Consider the following 20,394-nt stretch of genomic DNA (forward strand, 5'->3'; position numbering starts at 1 on the left):
TTAGCTTTGTGTTTTCATACTGCTTAAGACATACATCTGCGCCAGAATGAAAACAGTTTCAGAGGGCAGGTTTTCAAGGACTCCTAAAAATAGGACCTATTGCCAAATATACAGCCCCCCGATATGTAAATGGCCAAAAGGGGGTGCAATGAGAACCACATGTTACTCACAGTTCCCTTAGAAAAACAGGAGTTGGAGGCTTGGCCTCCTGGCCCTGGCGCTCTCAAAGCTGTGGTTTCTATTTCAGCCTTATCCCAAGTCTGCAACTCACTCTCCGCATAGTTCACGTCTATCTTTTAATCAAGGCTGTAAAAAGCTACCAGGAATAGTTTTATTCTCCAAATGGGAATGAGCTATTTCATCACACCAGTCTGGGCTTTGACATGAACCTTTCAAACAATTATCGAGGCTCAAAGGGATCAAGCACCCACAGTGCTGGGTCCTGTGTGGCTGCCTCGCAGGCCCAGGGCAAAGGAGTAGGCTGCACAAGGAGTCCAGGGTGGCTGAAATAGGAAGATACTTATTGTTTGCCTTCTGTGGCAATGAGAAATCACCTTCCTAGAAAATAAACAGAGGGCATACGTACATTTGTGAAATCCAAAGTGCTCAATAGTGGTGAGTTTTCGCCTAGAATTCCTTCCATGGCTGGCCCAGTATGGAGCATTTTGTCTAGTCTTACAATTTAGAAAAGGCATCCTTCAGGAAAACCCCACGATTTGCTAGTCTCTCAAAGGCCTTTTTATTTTCTGAAGAAGAGCTTTCTTGATTAACAAGGATCCAGCTCTTTGGCTTATATTACTGTATTCACCATCTTGTCAGAGGTCCACAAACCTGGATGAGTGAGTGTGTCCCTGTGCAGGGGAGCTCCGTCGGGCTGAAGTCCCGGTCCCTGGAGACCTCTCCTCGTCCAGCAGCTTGTGGAACTGAGCTGCTCCCCGAGTGAGAGGGGACGTCTAGTCTTTCAGCTGTGGAGTTATCTTGCTTTCCCAGCTCTGGTTAAATTTTGTCTTCTGTATCTTAATATTTCCACGATAGGCCATGGAAAAAGAAACTTGGAGAATGTTTCGCCTTTGCTGTTAAAAGTTGTGACCTTTGCTCACATTTGCCAGAGAAAGTGCTTATAGCACCAATTAACATGAATTATTAACTCCCAGATTAATAATTGATTAGAGAGCTCAAGGCCCTGGGCACTGCCACATCACACTATTGAGAGAAGAACGAAGGAAACAATTTAGATACAATTAGAACAGTTCAGGCAGGGCTGGGTAAGTAATGACATTTTGGCTTTTTAAAGGATTGCTTATTTCTCCTCTCCTGCCATGTGGCTGGAGAGTCAAAAGTCACGAATAATTCATAGACTGACTCATGTGGATGTTGGCTTTAAATTTTTCATTTAACAAATATTTATGGGCCTCTTTCTCTGTATTCACTTCTATTTGCAACAGTTACTCATATGGGTTCTTTATCATCCTCCTCCTCCTCCTCATCATCATCTTAATCATTCGTGTGTGTGTGTGTGTGTGTGTGTGTGTGTGTGTGTGTGTGTGTGTGTGTGTACCAGCGGTCAATCTCAGTGTTCCTCAAGAGCCATGCAGCTTGTTTTATAAAGACAAGGTCTATCATTGGCCTGGAGCTCACTAAGTAAGGTAATCTAGCGGCAAACCTCAGAGATCTCTCTGCCTCTGCCTCCCCAGCACTGGGGGACAAGCACAGGCCACCATGCCCAGGCTTTTGACATGGGTCCTCATGCCTGAAGGGAAAGTACTTTACCGACTAAGCCATATGAACTGAGTCTACAGAGTCTACGAAGGAATTCTTTTCATGAATCTTAACAACCTCTTATGTTAGACACCGTCATTGTCACCCACCAGGAATGGACAAGGTCAGGAGAGGCAGGGGAGCCACACAGCAAGATGCTTGGGGACCAGTCATCCCACTAAGCCACAAGCACTTGAAGAAACTGCCATTAACTTTTTCTCTTACAGCTGGAGGCGGAAGTCTAAGCTCAGGCCAGGTGTGGTGGCTGATGCCTGTCATCCTAGCACTTGCGAGATGGAGGTGGGAGATCAGGAGTCAAGATCAAACTCAGCTGTATAGTGAGCTTGATGTTAGGCTGGGATACAGAAAACACTGTGTCACACACACACACACACACACACACACAAAAACAACAAAAAACTCATAAACTCACAAACATGCACACACACAAATGTACCCCACACAAAGTCTCTCTCTGTCTCTGTCTCTGTGTCTCTCTGTCTCTCTCTCTGTCTCTCTCTCTCTCTCACACACACACACACACACAGTCAGTCAGGGTTTCAGCTGCACTGATTTTTCTTGAGGGTTGGGAGGAGGAACCTGTATCAGTCTTGACTCCTGGGTTCTGGTATAGCTGGCCATCTCACACAGGGCTTGGTTTGTAGACATATTATTGTAACATCTCCCCTAATCCTCACATGGTCATCTCCTCATAGGAGAGCCTGGGTCTGAGCTTCCTCCTTTTAAAGGAAAGCCAGTCATATCGGATTAAGACCTACCCCAGGGACCTTACTGAAACGTGATCAGCACTTTGAAGACCTTGTCTGAGGCACTGGAGTGAGGATGGAGATGGGGGGTGGCATAGAACCCACAACACAGATAGAACCAAGTCTCTAGTGGGACGTAAAGCCTGAGTCGCTCTTGTCACCACCAAGCTACACGGTCTCCATCTGTGGTCCTTTTGAATATATAAAGCTTATTAGGATGAGTTCCAATTAAAAAATAAGGGCTAAGGAGCTAAACAGAGAATTCACAAAAGAAGAATCACAAATGGCTGAAAGGCATTTAAAGAAATGCTCAACATCCTTAATCATCAGAGAAATGCAAATCAAAACGACTCTGAGATACCACCTTACACCTGTCAGAATGGCTACGATCAAAAACACCAATGACAGCCAATGTTGGAAAGGATGTGGAGCAAAGGGAACACTCTTCCACTGTTGGTGGGAATGCAGACTTGTACAACCACTGTGGAAATCAGTATGGCGGTGTAGTGGGTAGCCATTCCAGCTTTGGTCTGGAAGTTCCAACCCCCATTAAGGCTTTGGTAACTATCATGCCTACAAGGCAGGGCCAAGAGCGGGCCCTGAAGACCCGAGATCTGGATACACTGCACTCTCTCTGTTTCTGGACCCTGGACGGTGGAAGTTGACCGAGCAGAGTTCTCGTGAGAACACCGCCGGACTGCGACACACCTTCCCCAGACCCTGTGACCTACCTATCCCTTCATTTGTAAGTTACACCACTAATAAACTTTCGTTTTAACTACGTGGAGTGGCCTTAATAATTTCACCAATATGACGGTTTCTCAGAAAATTGGGAATCGAACTACCTCAAGACCCAGCCATACCACTTGGGCATATACCCAAGGAATGCTCAACCATACCACAAAGATACAACTATGTTCATAGCAGCACTATTTGTAATAACCAGAACCTGGAAACAACCTAGATGCCCGTCAACTGAAGAATGGATTAAGAAAATGTGGTACATATACACAATGGAGTACTACTCAGCAGAGAAAAACAATGACATCATGAAATTTGCAGGCAAATAGATGGAACTAGAAAAAATCATCCTGAGTGAGGTAACCCAAACCCAGAAGGACAAATATGGTATGAACTCACTTATAAGTGGATTCTAGATATAAAGCAAAGAACAATTAGACTGCAACCCTTAGAACCATGGAGGCTACACAGCAGGGGGGACCCTAGGATGACTGTGGCTTATAATGTTTTGGTTTTACTCAATTACTGAGCAAACCTCAATGAAACATTTCACTATTAAGATAAGAATTTATACTGTATCAAGCTAATAATAGAAAAATAAATAAATTAATTAAAAAGAAAAAGAAAATGCCCTACAGCCCAGTATTATAAAGGCATTTTCTCAACTGGAGTTTCCTCCTCTCAGATGACTCTAGTCTGTCTCAAGCTGATATAAAATTATCCTGCACAGTTATAAAAAGTGGCAATCATCTTTTGTATATTTTTACATAATAATTAAAGAATTATTGCAAGTTTTTATTGTAAAGAAAAAAGGATGAGTTCAATAAAGCACCTTACCAATTGGTACCCAAGAACTGTCTGTCCTTACCTTGTGTGACCCTGGAGACAGTGTCTGGATGACATTGACCTTCTAGTCAGGCTTTGCTTTCTTAGGAGGAGGAGGGGGCTGGTTATAGCTGGAAGGCCTCTGAAAACACTTCTGAGCAGGGACTGCAGTTTGGGAATCTAAATGTTTCTTTAGCTTCTTTTGCCTGACTTCTGTTTCCCTAAATCCATAGTTTGGTGGTGTTTTATGAGAGAGAGAGAGAGAGAGAGAGAGAGAGAGAGAGAGAGAGAGAGAGAAGAGAGAGAGAGAGAGAAGGAGAGAGAGAGAGAGAGAGAGAGAGAGAGAAGAGAGAGAGAGAGAGAGAGAGAGAGAGAGAGAGAGAGAGAGAGAGAGAGAGATTGTTTTTCCCCTTCTAGATTTCTAGATTCTTGGAAGCATAATTAGGGAATGTCACATTCCTCGGGTACTTTGTAAACCTACCTGGCATCATATATACATAGAATATTTGAAACAGGGTCTCACAGTCTCCCAAGTTTACCTGGAACTCCAGAAGATACTCCCGTCTCTGCTTCCGAGTCCCACAACTGCAGGCATGCCCATCACACCTGGCTTCCCTGGTATCCTAAAGAGGAAATGCCAACTCTGGCATTTTAACTTGAAGCGGGATCCCTGCTAGAGACTCCTTAGCCCTTCCCGGAAAAAGGAAAACAAAGGAGTGGAAATCAGGTAACCAGGAAATGTAGGAAGACCGAGAAGGGGCTCATCATCACCCATCACTACTTTGCAAGCCAAAGCTTAGGATTTAGGAGAGCATGCCTTGCTTCATTAAATGCCACCTTTGAAGAAGCGTGACAGCACACGGATGCTGACCATGCCAAGGACGACGTAAGTGGAGGCTCATGGGCTCCATGTTTTACTTCTCCGTCCACTTTACCATGGAGCTCATGGTGACAGACGCCTGGTGTCCATTGCCAAGGTTAGGTTCTCTGAGCTATCTGCTACCTTGGGTCTCTACCTTAATGCATTTGTAGGAATTTTTCTTTCTTTTCTTTCTCTGTGTGCATAATCTTCGTAGTATTTCTGTGAAGTCTGCATATCAGAGGAAATTCCTCATATTTCTTCCCCTTTGAAGCAAAGAACGTGGTAACATCCACACTAGGAGAGCGCCAGATGGGCGGCAGGATCCTCCTCTGTTTGAATGAATTGTCGGTTGGGTCAGGGTTCTGCCTGTTTAGAGACTTGCTCAGTTCTGAAAGCAGACGTCCCAGAGTCCTTTCTAGATGGACTCCCGTGGTCAGAGGACACAGAGCTCCCTCCCTTAGAGGACCTGCATACAGGAAAGTCCAGATGGACAAATCAGAACCTGCCTTGTTCCTCTCTTTAAAGATGGAAGACGAAGCCACGAGCCAAGGCATGCTGGGGCAGGCATTTGGCACTGACAGGCAGCGGGGGCTTCTGAGTCCAGTGAGTGAGGCCTGTGATGGACGCACCAGCTCAGCATCCGTCCCCCCAGGTTGTCCCTGGCATTGCCACTGTCAGCAATGGTTTCTGACAAGTCCTCTACTCCTGTGGGTCTGGGACTGACTGGGAACGGCAGAGAATAAGAGGTGGATCCTGGAGGACTTGGGAGAGGGGGGGCAAACAGGATCAAAACACATCCTATGAGATTCTCTAAGAACGAATACAAATTCAAGAAAATATTCTAAAGATGATTAAAAGTTCCTGAGAGAGAGCATGAGAGGATCCAGAGAGGTCCACAGCTGACCCCTCCCTCACAGCCCAGAAATGATCGGGTGTACTTCTGGCCTCCAGAGCCGTGAAGAAACGTAAGGAGTGTAATCTACTTGGTGCGTACTCCTGGTGTACATCCAGCAAAGTACAAGCTGAGGGTTCTGGAATTTCTGCCATGTCCTAACAGGTGTGCTCCTGTGTTGTAAAGGCTGACTGAAAAGGTGAGCCTCTCTGGTCCCCTTTCTGTCTGGGGTGGAGGTTAAGTGTCTAGGCTACCACCTTCGCTAGTTGTTCCTGTGATGCCAGGGCCTGAGGGGATAGTGAAACCCAGCAGCCCCACCAGGGGATGGAGGTCATTGAGGAGCCATTTATTACAGTCTGGACTTTCTGAGAAGAGGAATTAAGCTCCCCTAATCTCATTTCCTCCAATGACAAGTCATGATCACAGGGCCCCAACTTCTGGAAAGCGCGATGCATCTGTGTGTTTCTGCAGAGATAAACAAAGTTAAGGAAGAGGTTATAAATGGGGTCTGTGCCTGGAGAGCATGACTCAGTGACTCTGGCTGTGTCCCCAGCCCTCCTGGGGATGATTCTGCCTCAGCAGCTCTGGAAGGCGGAAGGTATACAGCAGGGTTTTCCTCCCATTTTGTCCTGATGTTTTGTAGGAAGCTGTAGTTAATGGGAACAAAAAAATCCTTTCAAAATGCACTCTTGGGCAGCAACATAGCTCAGTGGGGGAATGCTTGCCTAGCACAGGAAGGCCCTGGGTTTGATTCTTAGTGCCAAAAAAAAAAAAAAAGAAAGAAAAGAAAAAAAATCACTCTTAAGTGTTTACAAGTGATGTGTTACTTCCTTAGAAGAAAGGTTTTGTCTTTATTTCTGGCATCTTCCATTGATGTCTGATGCTGACCTGGACTATGGAGCTTGGCCTGTGACAACTCAGTGCTGAATTTCACTGTGACCTGTGCTTAGGGAAAGTTATTCTCTATAAAATGTTTGTTTCCATTCGTAAAGGTCCCTGGGCATCTCCTGTTGCCTCCTTTCCTGTGAGGGTGCATAAGAAGGACCCTAGGCAATTCTAGTAGATAATTGTGGGGACCCTAGGTTGGACTAGAGAGGAACGAGGTGAAAGGCCACACATTTGAGAGAGGTAGAAACCACTATCCTCTGGTGGACTTATAGTATACAAGGGTAATAAGTACAAGGAAAGACAAACTCTTCTAAATGCCATGTCCTAAGAAAAGTAAGGTCACAGTGAATAGGAAGGGCCAGTCCACTGTCAAGGTTAAGGTTAGGCAGCTGGTGCTGGGGGGGGGGGCATAGGAAGCCGTTTGCAAAGCACACGGCTTAGGCTCCTCTCTGCAGCTGATGATATAAAGAGACTCAAGGAATCCGGGTCCCTACGGTGTATCTGCAGTTTAGGGTCACACGTTTAGAGTGTTAAAGTCACAGGCTTCTTCTATACAAGAGTCGTTTTGGGTGATGGGGACCTTAGATGGAGATGTTGCTGATGGAGTTGAGTGCAGATCTTCTTGGTTGGTCTAGGGAAGGCTAACTGTGGAAGGAGGAAGAGTCTGGAATTCTGCTGTGTGTGAGGAGGGTGCTCCATCCATGCCCCTGAATTTACTCAGTGGCTACAGGGTCTTGGGAAGTCACCCTCCCCAGTGTACCTCAGTCTACTCATGTTTAGAACAGGAGACGGTGATTGTATGCTCAGGGTAAATATGATCAGCAAACTTTGTGATAGTTTACAGGTGATTTTAAAAAATTATTATTATTATTATTTTGGTATTTTAAAAGGAAGGAGACACCAACATGGACCCCAACTGCAGTAGGACCATGGACCCAGACATGGCCCTTGGCAGCAGCATGGAACTAGAAATCACCATGGCTTCAGGTGGCAGGGCCAAAAACCATGTGGAAGTCCATGATCCATGCTCCCGCTGACTGTAAAGGGCAAGGAAGCCACTTTGGCAGTGGAATTGATGACTGCGGCGACTCACAGTTGAGAAGGCTTCTGTGACAACCCTACTGTCACCCGCCCCAAGTAACAGCCGACACCAAAGCCATTGAAGAGAACTCTTAAAAATTGTGATAGGGATCATGAAGTGTAGCTCTCCTCAACTGAGGACTTATGTTGGGGGTTGGGAGGAAGGACTCAGTTTTCTTTAAGGGGCTGGCCTCCAGGAGGTTGACCATGCTCAGTGAGTACATGGGCAACACAAACTGGACTTGTTTTCTTCTTCTTTTTTCTCCTTTTCCTATAAGGGGGGGGGTAGTCCCAAGGGTGGGAAGAGAGAACCTGGGGGGGGGGACTGGGAAGTGAGTGTGCTTGGGGTTCATGATGTGAAATTCCCAAATAATAAAATATTATGAAAAATAATACAAATGTACAAATGTCTAATAAATACTTGAATATATATATTTATTACTATATATATAAAGGAAGGAGACAGGAAGTGGGGAGAAACAGTCAAGACCACTTCAACATCATCTTAAACATCATCCTGTTCCCTGCTGAGAGTTCTGGGTTAGTTCAGGGAAAGTCCACTTCTACTCTGTGATTTTTAATTAATTTGGTGAATTTTGGGTACTCTAGAAAACCACAAGGTAGTATTTGTTTTTTTTAATGACATTTATCTTTATTCTGTGTGTGTGTATGTGTTTGTGTGTGTATGTGTGCGTGTGTGTGTGTGTGTGTGTGTGTGTGTGTGTGTGTGTGTGTGTGTGTGTGCATGTGTGTCTGTGTGCCACATGCCTTCCTGTGCTTGTGGAGGTCAAAAGATGGCTTCAGATATTTCAGATATCCCGGAACTTGAGTTACAGATGGTTGTGAGCTATCAATATGGATGTTGGGAATCGAACCTAGGTCCTTAGGAGGAGCAGCCAGCACTCTTAACTGATGAGTCAGCTCTCCAGCACTCGTAGGTAGGTAGTAGTTCTTCAAATCCGTTTCTTAGATCTGGAGGCTAGAGACACACTGAACACACAGTCACCGAGTGAGTTTACATTCTCTGGACAACACAGATTCCAGTCTCGGGAACCCTAAGTCTTGCTGTTGGCAGCAGCCCCCCTCACACTATCAAGAATTGCTTTAAAACTGCACAACTGTGCAATATGCTTTAACCACGGGGTCCAAAACCACAAAACCCATCACAGCGGCGGGCAGAGCAGATGCTCCGGGAGAGGATGTCTTTGAAAGACCAAGACAGACATTAAATTAATCAACCGATGCTCTGGGGGGGAAATGGTCACTAATTTCAAATTTTTCATCTCTGGAAAAATCAATTATTATTATGTTTATTGATGTTGTATTTGTCACTATTTTCAGCCATTTCCCCTGATGACATGGGTTAAAATAAGAACATTGTTATAAAAGAGATTAGGCATGTTCAATTCTGCCTCTGGACTTTCCACCTTGCAATACCTGGGGTGTGGGAGGCAGATTAACTGCTGTGGGGGCAAAGGCTCCGCTTGCCTTTCTCTGCTCTTCTGTCTGGTGACTGCTTCAGCCTCTGTAAGATTCTGAATATTTAGTTAAGTACCAGTTAATGCCTGTTAGTCTCTGGGCAGGATTTTGGAGGTGTGTATATGAAGTGAATACTCCTTTGCAGCAAGCTAGGGCTTGGAATTTCTTCCCTGACCCCTAAAAGATCCTCAGAACCATTGCTTCACTCTAAGGTAAAGCTCTCCCAGATCAGAGAGGAGCTTCCGGCTGATGCGTGTAATCCGGTAAGTGGCCTTGACTCACAGGAACCAGTCAAAGCTGTGTACACACATTGTTCCAAATCTAATTCCCCATTCCCCGTTTGATGATGACTCACGTCCTTTGGAAACACTTGGTGATTTGGGGTTCCCACAGCAGCGATGCAGACACGTTTGGCAATAGTAGCACCACACAGGTCATTCTCTCATTGGGTTGCATGCATATTTGCATGCATATATAATATATGCAAAATTTAGTAAAATATATGGCCTAGCTACAGCATTAGATAAATTATTGGAAAGTCATGGTCATCGTTCCATTATGTTCATTAACTGGGGAAATTATATTTAAAATACATTTGTAAAATCACTAACATGTGTATTAAGCAAGGCATTCTGGGAAAATGCAAAGATGAGTTTATTATACACTGCATTCTGTAAGTATGCCACATAGCAAGTACACTGCATTGTGAAACATTTACTGTGTCACAAAGAAATGATCGCTAAAGAAGCCCTCAGATGATACATGTATTTATGAATCCTTACTTGATTTATTTACCAAGTCAAAACTACTTACTGTCATGCATTTAAATAACACGGAAGCTTGTAAAACAATATCGAAATAAAGATAATCCCCCTATCCTCCCTCCGTTTGACTTCATGGGTGGACCCCGGTTTTAAGTGTCTGGTGAGTTCTTGCCCCAAGTTTTTTGTTGCCTGCACAGCATGCAAACAAGGCCCATGTGTTAGCCGCTTTAACGGTGACTGTGATCAGCTTCCTGGGGACAGCCATTTGGCCCTTTGTGTCAGAGGACTGTATTCTGTCCCATGAACTTGGGCAGGATTTTAACCTTATATACACAGAAACTTCCCGTAGTAGCAACACCAAGCAGGGCCCAGGTGTTGAGCACGTGAGGCTGTGAGACCCTCTTGTCTTCACACCATCACAGCATATAAACATAGTGGACAGCCTCTTGCATCATTGTCTTATTCCTTTAAATGATTTCTAGTGTCCCGTATCATGAATGTGTTTGAATCTATTGGCCATTGATTGGCTGGCAGCATCTTACGTGATTGTGAGTTTGTTGAGTGTTCATTCTTATTCTCTAAACAGATTCTGAACGGGCTAGAATTTGGGTCAGCAGGCAGGTTCTCCTTGGAAGTGAAGTTCTGTGACTGGCCATTGGAGCTCTCAATAGAAGGGTGTCAAGGCAGGGCCTGGCTTGGACTGCAGTGAGCTTCATTACCATCTAGAGGAGAGATGCTGAATTTTGACGACCAACACGTGTTAGATTTCACCTTACAAAGATAAGGGTTTGTTTTGACTTCTGATTTTTGAGATAATAGGTGGATGCATTGGCTCTGTGGAATCCCACCATGGTTTTAGTGTGGGGTCCAGTGAACCTGTTCATAATGTGGCCAGGGAGCAAATGAGAGGAAGAGGAAGAGACAGAGGTCACTGTTTTCTCAAGATCTGTCCCCAGTAACCTATAGACCTCCTAGGAAGTCCCAGCTCTTAAAGACTCCTCCCCTTTTTAATAGTGCCTGGCTGGGGACCAAGGCCTTTAGTGTTATTATATGTGCTACTTTGGTAGACAGTTAAGATCCACAACTCCAGCAGGTAAGGAGCCAGGAAAAAGAGATTCTAGAATTATATTCCATTGTCCATTAAGTAGGGCTGAATTGATAGTAAAGAAGATATTAATTTCTAATTACAATTAAAGCCGTGGTCAACTCTTGGTTTTTTGGTGGGGGCGCAGCCTGGCCAGGGACAGGACAGAGATGCGAAGTGCTCGCTGGCTGATGAATGCTGACTGTTCAGTTTAGGGACAGGTGGCATCTTGGGAATAAATCCCACTTGGAGTGGAGGCAGGGGATTGAGAAGCAGGGTTCTGATCTCTGCCTCCATCCAAGGCAACTTTGCTTCATCTTGAGGCCTCCCCACTTCTTTGTGAGGCAGTCAGGAGATGAGGGCATGAAGGCTTTCCAGCTCCCCGCACAGTCTTTACCTCGGCAATCGGCTGCTTTTAGGAAATGGAATTGATAAGGGCTAGAAAGAATCAATATAGAAATGTAGGAGGCACAGGAGTAATAGATGGATGGTGTCTGTCAGTGGTGAAGTCGCAGGCCAGGGCCAGCCTGGTGCAAGTCTCCCTGGGAAATGCACTGTCTTTGACTAGGGTTGGACTGGAGAAGGTAGACCAAGGAGAACGAAGTAGAGGGAACACAAGAACACAGATTGGTGTGTGTGTGGGTCCCCCTTCTGTTTTCACCGTTCTCTTCTAATCTACATTGCAGGTCCCTTCTTCCTTCCTACAGTCAGTAAAGAACACTAGCCTCACACTGAGCTTCAAAAGGATTGTACACGATGGTGATGCAATGTTCCTCCCCTGGCTGAAGGTACCTCCCTGTGACCCTGTCTGCGCTGGGCTTTGCTTCTGTCAATTGATAATAACATGGACAAGCTGGATCACCTACATGCCTAGCAATTGGCAGACCGTTCAATTTAATACATGCACTAACCCATCCATACTATGATGCTCCCCACTTCTTTGTAGACTTAGAGTGAGAAAACCACACTCCCCTTTTCTGTAAATTGCAGAATATCACAAAGATTGCATAAAGCAGGCTCTGTTCAGCCAGGGGTACGAGGTTCAGTGTCCAAGGTGTGAGACTTCTCCAAGTGTGTCTGACAAATGGTCGGAGGGGTTTAGAGAAGTTGTTAGCTGGCCTGACTACAGTTCTGACCTCGGTGTTACGTATACACAGGAGGGTGGGTCAGCTCTCTGTAATTAACCAGCAATATTGTACATGTCTAAAACCCCAAAACCTCAGTTTGTGATTCATCTTTTCATCAGCAGAACAAAGAGAAGCCTTGTTGGATTATGTTGTGAACTTACTACATCTTGAAGCCATTTCAGCATTTACCAACCAATTAGAACACGTTTTTAAAGGTTGATCAAACTCACAAATAAAGTGTCTTTCTTTATACGGGACTCAGTTTCAACTTTTCTTAATGGGCTCAAAGCATGTATGTCTTAGTTATTTTGGTACCACAGGATTCACTGAGAGCAATAAATTATGTTTGATTTCTGAGCTGTCAGAATGGGGGCTGTCTGGTAACTTGATGGTTGTTCTGGCAGGATTTCACTTTGCAGCCCAGGCTCGCCTTGGATGTGCAATCCTGCCTCTTCCTTCAGTTGGCATTACCCAAATGATCACTCGGGAGAGTTAGTTGGCTTTTTGGAGGCTTGGGGCGTGAAGGGGGGTACTGAGAGATCTTAGACAAGGCATTGATGTTATAAACAGATGTAACGAATTCACAGCAGCTGTAGTTACCTGCACAAGAGACCCACGGGATCATAAGAGTTAAAACTTCCAGCACTGTGTGGGAAGAGACTCCAAGTGCCTCACCCATAGCAGAGGCACTAATGAGAGTTGGTGGTCACCAAGGGAGGGAGAGTCACTTTGCTTTGAGGAGGTGGCCACTGGTATGTCACCCACGCCTCCGAGGATGACCCCTCCCACATACACAAATGCACATGGGCAACACTAACAGGACCCAGTAAGTTATTGAAAGACATGAAGTTGGGAGGGAGATAAGGGATGTTGTTGTGGGGGAGGTGTGGGGAGGGAACTGGAAGGAGGGGATAGGGAGATGAATATGATCAAGATACATTGTACACATGTATGAAAAAAATCCCCTTCCCCACTAAATAGACAGATCTACAAAGACTTCATAGATTTGCTCTACAACCTGGGTCTTTTTACTTATTTCACTAAATGGCTGTCCAGAAGGCTTAGGTCAGTTTTCATGAATGTGTACACTGGTAAGGTCATGCTACCCCTCCTTTGCTAGCCTTTCCAAACAGCCTTGTTCCTACAGGAGAGGATTATGGAAATTCTGCGTTTGAGGAGTCCAGAGTTAAGAAGCGAGAGTGCTCCAGTCATAATAGATTTATCTCCTGTAAGTTTATTATTTTGGGGACAGTGACACTATCTGAAGATTGACAGTCCTCTGATTCCATTTGTTCCGTAGCTGCACGTTGGTGACCAGCCAGCTTGGCAGTGAGTTGGCAATGTTTAATAAGATTGTCCTCCATGATGGAAACAAATGGCTCTTCCTTTGTCATCAGAAATGGAACCCCTATGCATTTGTTTTAGTAATACAAGACCTGACATCATTAATAATCCAGGCTTGCGACTTGCGATTGTTGAATACAATAGATGAATGAAAAATTTAATTTTTTAGTAGATCATAAGAGATGTGCCAATATATCAAAATTAATTTAGGCTGACTGCCTTTGAGGTGGGAGACATTCCATTGTCTCTGCTTCGGTCAGGCTGGCTCACGTGGGCATGCTGACTTCATCCCTGGGGAAGCAGCGGTAGTGTGGTGAGCAGTGGCTTTTCCAGCTGCTCCCCTCTCTCCGACTTCCAAGAGAATCTGCATCAGCCCCTTAAAGACAATTGCAAACCCCACCTTCGTGGTCTTCTGATCATCCACAATCTTCTCTCCCCAGGGCTGTAGTTACACCTCGCCGTGGGGAGGTTTCTCAGGTTCCTCTCTCAGACCCAGCGCTTCAATCTTGGGTTCCTAGCAGCTCGCTTTTTCCTGGTTTCCTTTCTGTGTGGCACCACTAAGAATTTCATCTGTCCTTGACCTTGGACAGAAAATCACCTTCGCAAGGTCAGAGACCATCTTTGAACACTCTGCCCGTTGGTCCTCATCAGTCAATGCAGTTGGAGTTCACAGATATGTTTAACTTTTAATTGTCATGCAGTACTATTGTACATGTGCATGGGGTACGGTGTGGTAATACCGTCCTGGCATACAATGTGTCATGATTGTGTTAGGGTGATTAGCATCGGTTCGTGCTGAGAACTTCTGACCTTGTCTGTTCTGGTTGTTTCAGATATGCATTTTCCTGTTTCAGGTCTGTAACAACTGTCTTATTTATGTTCCCACAAATGCCAGTCAAGGGCTCCATAGGCAAGGGACAGACCACACCTCAAAGGCCCCCTGCCGGCCTTCTTACAGCCTTCCTCTCTATATCTGAAGAGCTCTGGTTATGCCACTATATCTTTCCTCGGTCATAAAGTTTCATTTCTTTTCTAGGCATTTATCTCTGCTTGGGGCATTTAATTACACTTTATATAAAGACCCTGCTTTCGGGGTTTATCTCTGCTGGTGACATGAGTGATGTTTGAGAGGCGGTGATATACCTGTGCCCCCTCGAAAGCACAGAAAGGCTTGCCCAGGCTGGATGGGTCTGGTGAGTGAGCTTTACCAGTCCGTCATTGTGCACAGGGAGAGGAAGCTTGGCAGTGGGCTCACCGAACTGCGGCTTCAGCTGACCTCGACTTTCCGGAATGTCTCCTTCAGTGAGGGACGTATGGGGGTGCCCTACAGGCCGTGACCTTCTGTTATGGAGTTGTGTCTGAAATGAGAGAACAGTGCTAGATGCGGCACTGGGGGCACAGTGTAAGGAAATGCTGGAAGTCCATACACAGGCTTTGGTATAAAAGGAAAACTAGAAAATGCATTTAAAATCAGACGACTTTCTCCACTGTGCCTGGAGAGCAGGTGTTCCAATGTCAAGAGGACAATGCACATGAACACACGAACAGCCATTAAGTCACGCAGCAGGAGCGGCCAAACGTCATCACAGGTCCGTTCATTATCCTTTCCTTGAAATTTATTTTTTTCCTCAGAAAACGTATTCCACGCCCCCACCCCCACCCCGAAATTTATAGTGTGGAATTTCACTATCTCTACACAGAACACCCACAGCATGGTCTAATGTTGTTTTCCATTTTCCCTCTTCAAAGAGAACTTGCTGGAGGTTGCCAGCACGGCTAAGAAAGGGTTTGAGGCCCAGACCCGTCTCAGGCGGTGTCGTCAGAACTTCAGTCACCTACCGTTCTCTCCCGAGTGTCGCCCTTGCTCCCGGAGGGCCAGCAACTAGTCTGGAGGCTGACGATGGGTCCCTGGGCTTTGTGTCACCATGTGGCTAGGCAAGTCACTCAGGGTCTGTCTCTGCTCGGAGTTTGCCTGGCTGTGGGCCAAGGGAGTAGGGCTTGCCTCAAGGGAGGCCGAGAGAAGTAGGACTGTCAGGCAAACACTTTAAATCAGGGTGCCTGATGTAGAGCATTGCTGATCACGCCCAAAGGACCCAAGTGCTTAAAAACAAAGACAGGAAACTTCATAATTCAGGAGGAACATGTGGGTGTAACCAGCGCTCTTAAGTCAGGAGGTCGGGAAATGGGGGCTGGGGGGACCTTTGTGAATACTCTGTTCTTGCCTGAGGTGGTCTTGACTGACATAAATGAGGTCTTTACAGACCTGAAACAGGATGGGGGGGTGGGGGACACAAGATGAAGGAGTTCCAAGGTCATCCAAGGATCTCTGAGATAAAAAAGCAGGCCAGATGAGATCAGGAGATAAAGGACACGGAGGACAGTCCAGGATGACGTGTACCTGTGAGGGCTGAGCTCGGGTGTAGTTCAGCCATCTCACATCAATGGCCGAGCAGAGCCCCGCCCTCTGAGTGGGCGGGGCGAGGGAGCTACGGTGAGCAGCGGGTGAACATTGCCACTTGCTGAATGGGTACGTGTTGTGTCTTGGTCCACTGACCGCAAATGATAGGGCTTTAGAAAAGGGGGATAATCCCCCCATGACCAGGTCTGCAGGGGACACGGGACTCGGGGACTCAGATATCTCCGGCCCGAGTCCTGCAGGGTGGAAGGAAGTGGACTCTGGGAGGGAGGCTTCCTAGTTGAAGACTTGGGTAGGGAGAAGGATGGGGCAGAGAAGCCATTAGCAGTTTTTCCCAGCTGTGAACTTTTCAACCTATCTTAATGACCTGCCAGGCAAGATGTCCAAAGGGATACAACAATGGCAGGACAATTCATGTTTTATTATGTTTATATCATATAGTATCATATATTATATGTGTGTATAATATAATTATATAGTGGGAGTAGCCGTGTGATTGACAGTCTCTTAAGGGACAGAGGCTCTCTTCTTGGTTTTAAAATAAGCAAGTACACAAGTGTTTCAGATATTCTTTCTGGAAGTTCTTCCTATTGTCCCTCCATCCACATGAACAACCTGGGTGGGTGGGAGCCCTGGGAATCTCTAGGCTGCACCTGTATACTCAGACCATTTATTTCTCACTACAGTGAGAAATACATTGATTCCCACCACCCTCCCAGAGCCATACATTTTAATACAGTTTAAAATGCTGAGTAACCAATGTTTCAGCTCTTGGGTCTAAGTTCAAATCCTAATTCCATTGCTTGAGTTTCCAAATGTCTTGGGTATTTCCAAGCACAAACCAATTAGTGTCAACATGAGGGGAAAAGGCAGGGTCCTGCCCTGTGCAGAGTTTGAAGGCTGCTCAGGTTTTCTCCTTCAGTCGTGTGGAGGTGGTGGGCTTCCTTCCTCGATGTTTCAGAGAATCAAGCTGTGTGCAGATTTTTTTTTAAGTCATAACTGTCTTTTTGGGTGAAGAGAGGCCACCCCATTTCTTAGAAAGTCAAACTGTATGGTGGGTGGCTGTGGTGACCGATCTTAGCAGACAGCTGGTCGCTTGTGGGGTCAAACACAGCCCACACGTTGGGTCTACTCCAGATGAAGGCTTTGTGCCTGTGGGTTACCAAGCAATAACTTTTGAGGACACTGGAGTAATTTAGAATGATAACTTCATTTGGCATGCTTTAAAGTAACTGAGTGACAGCTCTTGAATTGAAATGTTTGTTGAAATTATCTGAGTCCTGTGTCCTGTGTCTGTTGCAGTGTGTATTCAAACGCTGGCCGTGTTATTGATTTCCGATTAAGCCCAGAAGGCTACCCCTGCACATATGAACATGCTCTGGAGTCAAGAGAGGTTGACACTTGTGGAGGATCTTCTCCAGGGAGGACTCTTACTAACTCCAGGTCAGGGAGAGACCAGAGCAGCTGCAGCTTTCTGGGCATGCACAGATGGCCAGGGTGCTGAGCAAATAGCAGTGTGGGAAGAATAGGACCGAGGCATGTACAGAGGGACAGCTTCACCATAGATCAGAGACCAAGGCAAGATGGCCAGAAGAGGAATTCTCCTGGTAGAGCCTTAAAGGATGACTTAAAATTAGCTCCATGGACAGGGATCACTGTATGAGCATGACATTCTGGAAGGACAGGTAGTTCAGCTTGCACAATCAGACAAGTAGTTAATGAGAGACAAGGAATGAGCAGGTTTTGGTGGCCGGTGTTACAGTCTGGGCCTCATTCCAGGGAGGCCATAAAGCCTCCCATAGATAAAGGAGACACGATAGGATTTTAGTGAGGCAAAGACAAAATGTGTGTAGGGATGGGTAAAGAATAAATGAGAGGCAGATAAGGGGATGCATTGAAGTATAAAAGCCTGAACTAAAGTCAGGTTCATGGGAAGAGAGGGCTGGGTAAAGGGCATAGTAGAAAGATATTCCTGAGATATACTAGCAGGTCTTGATCCACAGTGAGAATACCGCAGAGTATCAGCAGGGTCAACAGGACAGGTCAGCCACATCTCCAAGAGGGAGGGAAGTGCATGGGGGATGTGGAAGGTCTGCCTGGTTGGCCACCTTGAAGGCCTTTAGTCGAGGTGTGCTATGGAATACTCATTTACAATGTGTGAAGGTGTGTCACTGCGGTTGGTTTAATAAAAAGCTAAATGGCCAATAGCTAGGCAAGAGGTATAGGCGGGACTTCTGGACAGAGAGAGCTCTGGTAGGAAGAAAGGCGGAGTCGCCAGCCAGACACGGAATAACCAGGATGGGCAGAATGGTGATAGGCAACAAGCACACAGAAAAATGTAGATTAAAAAATATGGGTTAATTTAAGTTAGAAGAGCTGTCATAAACAAACCTAAGCTAAGGCTGAGCTTTCATAATAAGTCTCCATGTTATTTTTTTTGTGAGCTGGGGGCCCCAAAAGAAAAGTCTGTTTACAAAGGTGGCCAGGGGTGGAGGATTCAGGGACTGACAGATGGGCAGGGGATTCAAGGATCATAGCACTACCAGCAGTGTGGCAAGGTCACTGTGCACTGTGATTGCACCATAATGTCCAAGACGCAGAAAGACGTCATGAACTTGGCCTTTTAAAAGCACTTCGAGACAGTGTTCAGTTAATAGAAAGTAAAGCAGTCTTATTTGTTGATAAAAGTAAATGTATCTAGTCTGAACTACACAACGTTGTATTTAGTATGTGGGTTGAGAGCATTCTAGTGGTATGCATGTCAGGCTCAGCATCTGGCATGTGTGTGTACATGTATATTTATGTATATATGTGTAGGCATATATACACATGCATGTATACATAGGGCCAGTGGGATGGCAGGGGTAAGGGTGCTTGCTGCCAAGTCTGACAACCTAAGTTCCGTTCCTAAGACCCACAGGGTGGAAGAAAGAACTGACTCCTACAGGCTGTCCACATGTGCACCACACCATGATACACACCACTCCCTCTCTACCCCATAAATAAAAAAATATATAAATATATATATATAATTTTAAATCTAAAAACTAATATCTGTAATTTGTATCTTTGCATGTAATTACCTATCTCTACTTAATAGCTTCAGTTTTCATGAAAATAGGAAAAAAATTATCTTGAAATGTGCATTACAGGTTGATTGTCAGATAAAGCTGTATTCTTTTGAGAACTATCATTTTTAAGTAAAAGTTTGGGAAGAAGTTTATTTGCAAGCCATTATATGTAATCACTTAGCAGAATTTTGTTTTACCTGAACCTCTAGGACTATGTTATTATGCAAAGACCTTGAAAGACCAAGAAATGACATCAAATTGATGACATAATTTCCTAAATGACCAGCCATCACTTCTCTAAGAAATGCTATCTTCATTTGTAACTCTCAGGATACTCTGAAATTTATAATACAAATAAGATTTCTGTGGTATCGAGTCCGCAACCCACACATAACAGCTCAGTATATCTTCATTAACGAGAAACATTCCTATTGATTTCATTTTGCGATGTTTCATATTACACATAACAAATATGTATGGTCACCTAAACGAATTATTGCAATCCAATTTGGAATGATTGCAGGGCGTTATTGTGTTATCTCGAGGGTGCTTTAGTCTCTGGGTGTCAAAACTGTTTTTATTTAATGGGATAACATGGCAAAGTTAATCAGAGTAGGTGAACCTCCGCAGAGCTGAAGGTCACATGCATTTACTCTCGCTTGGAAATGGGGGCGCTTTGGGTTCTGAACCCTGACTGGGGGCGGGTGGAGGGTGGAGGAGGGACCAGCCTGCAGATTTAATGACTGTGTTTCCTCCGGTCTCATCAGTATCACTTGGCTCATGGGCTTTTCAATAACTGGATTTTTGATTAAAAAATTTCCTGCAAGGAAAATAAAATTAAACAGGCAATACAAATGTAATCAGAAATCGATAGTGCAGTTAACATTTCTATTGTGTGTTATTGAGCGGCTCGACTTTGGCCTGCTCAGCTTTGCATACGGACATGCACATGCCCAGAGTTCCTGAGCATGCATGGGGTGAGTGTGAGGAACCGTGAAGGCAGGGTCTTCTCTGCAAAATTGTGCTTCCAAGAAAAACAGTACTTCTCATAAAGTGAACCCCATCCCTGCGGGGCAGGATGCAGGGCAGTGACGTCTCTTTGGCTGAACTGATTGGTTTGTTTTTGATGCGCACACAAAAGATGCGATGTGGGGAGTGGAGTTTCAAACTCACTATTCAAGAGTGCTTCCCTGTTGTGGCTGTTTCTGGGAGGTTAGGCTGGTGGTGCCTTACAGAATATGTTGAGGGATTTAGTTGAGAGGAAAGTGTTGGCCGTGAATGAATTCCTCTAAGCTT

Source organism: Peromyscus leucopus, chromosome 12 (assembly GCF_004664715.2).
Source record: "Peromyscus leucopus breed LL Stock chromosome 12, UCI_PerLeu_2.1, whole genome shotgun sequence".
Taxonomy (NCBI): domain Eukaryota; kingdom Metazoa; phylum Chordata; class Mammalia; order Rodentia; family Cricetidae; genus Peromyscus; species Peromyscus leucopus.